We start from the raw sequence: 6,335 nt of genomic DNA, 5'->3' as shown, positions 1-6,335 counted from the left end.
CGACCAATGCGGGACTTCTTCGCCGCCTGGCTAGCCACCCTCCGCTCGCCACTCCTCCCGCTGCTCCGTCGCGCGCTCTCCTCCTTGTCCGGCTCCTGGGATGACCCGCTCTCCTCTGCCACCGCGGCCGTCGAGGCCCACTTCCAAGTGCACTAGTCCGCGCTCGACGCCGCCGCGCGCCAGGAGCTCACCCTGCCTCCATCGATCCGCCCCTCCATGGATCCGTCCTGCCCGGAGGTGGAGTCAGTGGGGCCTAGTGGCCTCCCCTTGGAAGGCGCGCGTTCCACCGATAGCTAGGATTTGGTGGTGGTGGGGACTGGGGAATATGCACCACCTCGGTGGCGTGCGTGGAGGAGACGAAGCAAGGGGCATGCACAGAGGAGATGGAGCAAGAGGCGTGCGCGGAGGAGACGGAGTTGACGGCGTGGAGGAGATGAAGCTGGGGGCAGGCGTCGAGGAGACAAAGCCAATGGCATGGAGGAGATGGAGCCGGGGGCTGGCGCGGAGGTGCTGGGGGCAGGCACTGAGGAGACGAATCCAGCAGTTCGTGTGGATCGGAGGAGACGGAGTTGACGGCGTGGAGGAGATGAAGCTGGGGGCAGGCGTCGAGGAGACAAAGCTAGTGGCATGGAGGAGATGGAGCCGGGGGCTGGCGCGGAGGTGCTGGGGGCAGGCACTGAGGAGACGAATCCAGCAGTGCGTGTGCAGTGCGTGTGGATCGGAGGAGACGGAGCCGGCGTGCCTTGGTCGAGCGGAGCGGAGCGAGACTGATAACCCATTCTTTTTGGATGGATTGGCAAGATTAAATCCTAACCGGACTGAGTGACACGGGTGGAATCACTCAAATCGGACCTGAAAGTAATCCTAGCCGGAATACAATCCAACTTAAACGGAGGCCTGAAGAGGTACTGCGAGAGTTTTACTAATTCAATTACGAAGCTTAATTGAAGTGTAGTGAGGTTAGCAATTTGATGTAGGATATTTGGCAGAACAAGGTCAATGTATACCCGTAGTTCACTTTGTGATTCCTCTACTCAAACAAGTACACTTGTGCTCATATTTGTGCTTGCTCTATACTATTTTTTTTTTTTGCGAGGATTGCTCTGTTCTAATAAGATGGTTGATAAACTAATAGAGAAGGGTGGACTGGTTTAGTAAGTATTGGAACTAACTTAAGTAATAGGGTTAGCTTTTTGCTCAGGTCTTGTCGATATCGAAGGTGTGCTCAAGTCTTGCTGCCCTATTTCTTCTTATTTCAGTTTACGGTGGTTTATTGAAAGAAATGGTTGCATATAAAATCAAATTATCCTGCCTCTCTAATTCATGTGGTTTGCAATTCATTTGAACATCTAGATTGTGTGTTAATTAGCTCAAGGCCTAATGGGCACTAGCTTGTGTTGCAAGCTGTGCTATATATGTGGTTGTTTATGAGTTTCCTGAAACTTGCTTATTATAACCTTTTGCTTTGCAAAATCGAGTCGGATAATTAGACCACTGACTCCAGCAAGTAGAGTTGATGATGTGAAATAAGGGTACATGTTTTTGTTCTATATTATTACTTCTCGCATATTAGTTCAACCCATTGGTAAAATACATGGATTTGCTCCATTGTGATTATTGACATGCTACTCTTCAACGCATTGCATGTCATGAAGTGGCCGGGAAGGGAAGCAAATTTGCAGACATCGTTTATGAACATCTTTTTTGCTTGTGATATAATGCGAATACACGGTATCATATTGTTGATTGTAATGTGCAAAGTACTGTTAGTACCGTTATTGGTTAGTTGAAGTATTGTTCAGTAATTTATTTTAGGGTAGGTATATTAAGTTGAGCACGTGACCGGATTTCTTTAATGGGGGCATTGGTGAATTGCCTTCATCTTGGTAGAATGAAGATCATGTGCTATAAAGTGGCTCAAGAGAAGATACCAATAATATGTGTGCAGTGTGCACCATTGTATTATGTACTTGTATTGTTATATAGTACTAAATTGGAAACTGTGTATAGTTCTTGGTGCCAGAAGTGCTGTGTAGCATGCTGTGTTGTGTGGGTGCTGTCGGGCCGCGTAGAGGAACCAAAATGCGTGGGATTCGAACCTACGATTTCAAGTTTCGCGTGTATTTTTCTTACTATTTCATCTACACAGCATATTTAACTGAATAGGGGATGCAATTCTTTTGTTGTAACACCAACCGGGACTAAAAGATCACCTTTAGATCCGGGACTAAAGGTGTCTCCACGGACTAGAGAATGGAATGTTGTTTCCTACTGATGTATGCCAAAAAGGAAGTCCTCGATTAGGTGGTTTCCTGGTTTCCTAATTAAGGCCGGCCGTACGGACGGGCTAAGTCACGTCCAATTTATTAAAGACCGAACCAACTATTACTCCCTTCGCGTTTTAAATTGTAAATTATTTTAATTTTTTTAGGTACATAATGGAAGAAATATTTAGGTTATGGCTGGGTGTGCAGTGAAGTAGATGTTCCTCGTCGTCTCCCCGGCCGTTGCTGTATCGTGGGACTAAATCTTGCAGTGAAATCACAGCTACTACTACCCAGTTCGGTCCATGTTCTTGACCTTTGCTTGCCATTTGTTTTCCCTTATTTCACTGTTATTGACAACCCTGGCGCCCGATTTTTTTTGTTTCGCCACCGATTCTTCATTGAGGGCTAAGATTAGCTTTCCTTTTTGTGCTTGAAAGATTTGATGAGTGTTTGTACGCCCGTTGGCACCTGAATTTGTGTACCTTTGATGAATAGAAACGCAAGCATCACGTTAATTAATATTTGCATGGGGATTTAAACATTTACCGCGCTGAAAAAAATTTTGCATCTTCCACGTGCGGGATTTAATATTCCTGCTACTACTATACACAATGTTTTTGAGACGGTTGAATTAATAAAAGGAAAAGGAACTGATGTTGCCAGGATCCGATTTGTTTAGCACATGGGCTGATGTTGATTTGTTGGGTGGGAGCAATAACCCCTTGCTGGGCCAGATTCACACGGACGGGAAACTGACTGGTTGGAGGAGCCCATGCAGCTTTGTTTTCGCTTGATTCGACGTGTGTGTGGGTCATGTGCTGAGGAGATTTGGACTTGGACCGTGGGCTGCTTTACTGCGCACTGCGCAGCATGGCCAGCCCATCTCACATGCCGGCCTTCACATTTGCTTCGTTGTGAGAGAATAAGCCCAGCAGCAAGTACCGCCCAGAATTCTATTACGAGAGCCGCCGTGTGGCGACCGGCGTAATAGCTAAATTTGCACCTCTAAAAAAAGCTAATTAAAAATTTGCAGGGAGCCAGGGACGGCTTCCTCAGCGACGGTCCCCTTCTTCTTGTTTTTTCACCCACTAACCAATTGCTGGCATTTGTTTTGTTGCCATCTTGCCCGGCAAGCGACAACGTGCTGCGCAAATCGCAATGACCTGACCTGCCGATCACGAGGGGACGATCGCCGGCAGCCATGAACAGCGAGTCAGCGAGCGTACGGACGCGTCCGTTTTCGCCTCCCTGGCCCAGCAAGAAGACAGAATTATCGCCCAGCCCATTGGACGATGATTGCGATCTTGAAACAGGGTTGCGGTGGTAAAAAAGATGATCACCAAGGCAATCACCGGCAACAAAATGCGCGCGTCGCCATCCCCACGCGGATGCATTTCCCTCGCCGTCGACTGGCGACAAACAGTACGCGCACTTTTATCGACGTCGCTCGCCGCACAGGGAAAAGGCATGCCAGTAGCCCCGGCCGGGAAAAGGGGCGATCCATGGGTGATCATCGACCTTAACCTTGCAGTGCGGCATGTGCATCCTGTCTCCTCTCTTCTCGTCGCCCCGTAACCTCGGCAGTACCAAGCAAAGCAGCCACTTTCCTTCCATTCATTCCTGTAGCAGCCAATCACAGGGCCCGGTTGCCCGGGTGGGGTACTGGGGTGCCGCACGGAGAGGAGAGGACAGAGGAGGAGCCGAGAGCGAGAGAGACGACGGGTGGGAGCGGCGACGGAGACGGACGGAGGAGGGCCTCTCATTTCCCCCGATTCGCTCGATCCTCCTCGTGGGCCCTCTCCTGGGTTACAGCCTGGCTCGATCTAGCAGGATCCGCGCGCGGGGGCCCAGCTAGCCCGGTAACAACTGGCCCAAACCAAACCGACCGAGTGACCAACGTCCCCCTGCGCCGCGCATGTCTGCTTCAGTGCTTCTTCCTCCTCCTTCCTCTGGCCGGCCTCTCACTTTCGTTCATGCCTCCCATTCCCTACCATTTGTGTCGTGCGTGTGCCTGTGCCCCTGCCCAGTCGCCATCATCATGCACCAATAAATGTATGAATGGATGGAAGCGATACAGACAAGATTAGCATGACCCGTGCGCAAGAATGACACGTACAAATCGAGAAATTGTTCAAATTATGGAAAGTCCCTCGCCTTGGGTCCTTGCGTCATCTCACTGAGGCGGCTCGGGGGCGACTCCACCCTGCCGCCCAAGCCCCCGTACCACCCAACCTGCTAGTCGCCGCCGCTGCTAGCGGCCTCCCCCTCCTCCCCTCTCCTCTATCCTTCCTTCCTTCTTCCCTCTCCTCTAGTGCTCGCCTTGTCGTGTGGTGGACTGGTGGTTGCTCCGGCCACGATGCTGGTTCTTGGCGCCAGCGTTGCAGATCTTCACGGTGACGACACAAATCCGGGTTGTGGCCCTCTGGATCTGCCACCCACCATTGCCGTGCGGTGCCTTGCTGGGCAGGGCGGCCGCTCGGGATGGCCGGGCTGGTAGCGGTTGCCACGGGCGGCACTGCTCTGGTGTTGCCAGCTCGCAGCTTGGGTCGTGCCGCTACATCCTGGGACGGCGCTACCCCCTGTGGTGCTGGGCAAAGCTTGTCGGCTGCCGGTCGGCTCCCTCTGCTGCGCAGGTGGGGTCACGGGTGGCTTGGGCGGGCGCTTCCTCCGTCACGTCTTGCGGTGCAAGAGTCCTCAAGGCGCGGATCCGAAGCTGCCGGTGCGCCGGCTACAAGGTGCGGGCAGCCTGCCGAGGCTTTGGCAGCGACAGCGTGGCACCATGGGGCTACTACAAGGCGACTTGTATCCCTACCGGCGTTTGCAAGGTCTTTTGCGGAGGTGCATCGGTGGCGGTGTGGTGGCGTGGCCAGCAGCAGCTTACTCGGATGCATGTCAGTGACACCATGGTGGTGTGGCTGGCTGCGGCCAAGCGAAGGTGCGTTAGCAGCGTCGTGGTGGTGTGGCTGACAGCATCGGACGTCTCTTTGCACTGCAGGTCTGCGGGGTCAGCTAGGCTCTAAGCGCTCCCTCGTGGGTGGGCCGGTTGAGGTCAAGGTGAAAGTATAGATGGCGACGTCTAAGGGTGCCGCTTCCTCGTTGGAGGCATCCTCTCTAATCCTCACTGTCCTATGATAATGCGGATGAAAATCCAACCCTTCTTGGGCCACTATCGATGGCGCTTCAAGCGTCGTGCCTTCCTGAAGGCGACATCGGGTATTTTCTGGCGTGATGGTTCGCATCCGTCGGTCGACAGTGGCAGGGCGTCTCTTCCCTTTCTCTCTTTTCTTTCTTTCTCAAAAAAGTGAAAAAAAAGAAAGGAAAGAACCCAATGGTGGTGGCGATGGTGTGGGTTTTGCAGGGATGGCGTTCGGGGGGAGTGGCAACTGGAGATGACCGCCTAGTGTGGCTAAGTCTGAGTTGAGCGGAGTGATGTTGTGCGGCTCACGTCGATGTCCCAATTCGACCGGCCAGTGTTGTTGTGAATCGTGTCGATGTCTAATCCAATCGATAGTTGAGTTGAGTTGAGCATGTGTTGATGCTCCAATCCAACCTTCTCGTGTTATTTTTTCTTCCATTTGTTGTATTGTCCAGTCTGAGATTTATCTTCTTTTTAATATAGTCGGCAGTTGATTCGTTTAAAAAAATCTACTTTTTAATAAATCGGCAGTTCTCTGCTTGATTCGTTAAAAAAAAAGGCAACTGGCAGCGAGCGAATGCGTGTGGTCAGCACTAGTAGTGCTATACCACCACCACCTGTACACGCACGGGTTTGGTAGAGTGAGGAGTTTTTCTTTTTTCATCAGTACATCTGTACATGCAAGGAATCTTTCCCGCCAAGGCTCCCCCTCAATCAATAATACGTGTATGATGATCGGCATCTTTAGATTGTTAGCCCCCACCCAGTATGGAGCGGCACGAGACGGGCAGAAGTAGAGGCCAAGTTCGGCAAAGCCCAAAACAAGTTCGGTACCTGCCTTTGCCTTACTCCCGTGCACATTGCCTTGCCTTGTCGGTGCAGCATGTTACCATCATTGCTGACACCATCCATCTCCATCGATCATAGTAAGG

The 6,335-nt window shown here is 51.7% G+C and overlaps 1 non-coding gene across 1 annotated transcript; it reads left to right on the top strand.

The window, feature by feature from the left end:
• Positions 1-4,305: 4,305 nt before the first annotated feature.
• Positions 4,306-4,408, top strand: LOC117862287 (U6 spliceosomal RNA). Its single transcript, XR_004641942.1, has one exon. It is a non-coding gene; the product is annotated as a U6 spliceosomal RNA (small nuclear RNA).
• Positions 4,409-6,335: the final 1,927 nt, after the last annotated feature.

Source organism: Setaria viridis, chromosome 6, assembly GCF_005286985.2.
Source record: "Setaria viridis chromosome 6, Setaria_viridis_v4.0, whole genome shotgun sequence".
Lineage (NCBI taxonomy): Eukaryota > Viridiplantae > Streptophyta > Magnoliopsida > Poales > Poaceae > Setaria > Setaria viridis.
This window is presented reverse-complemented; position numbering and strand designations above follow the sequence as displayed.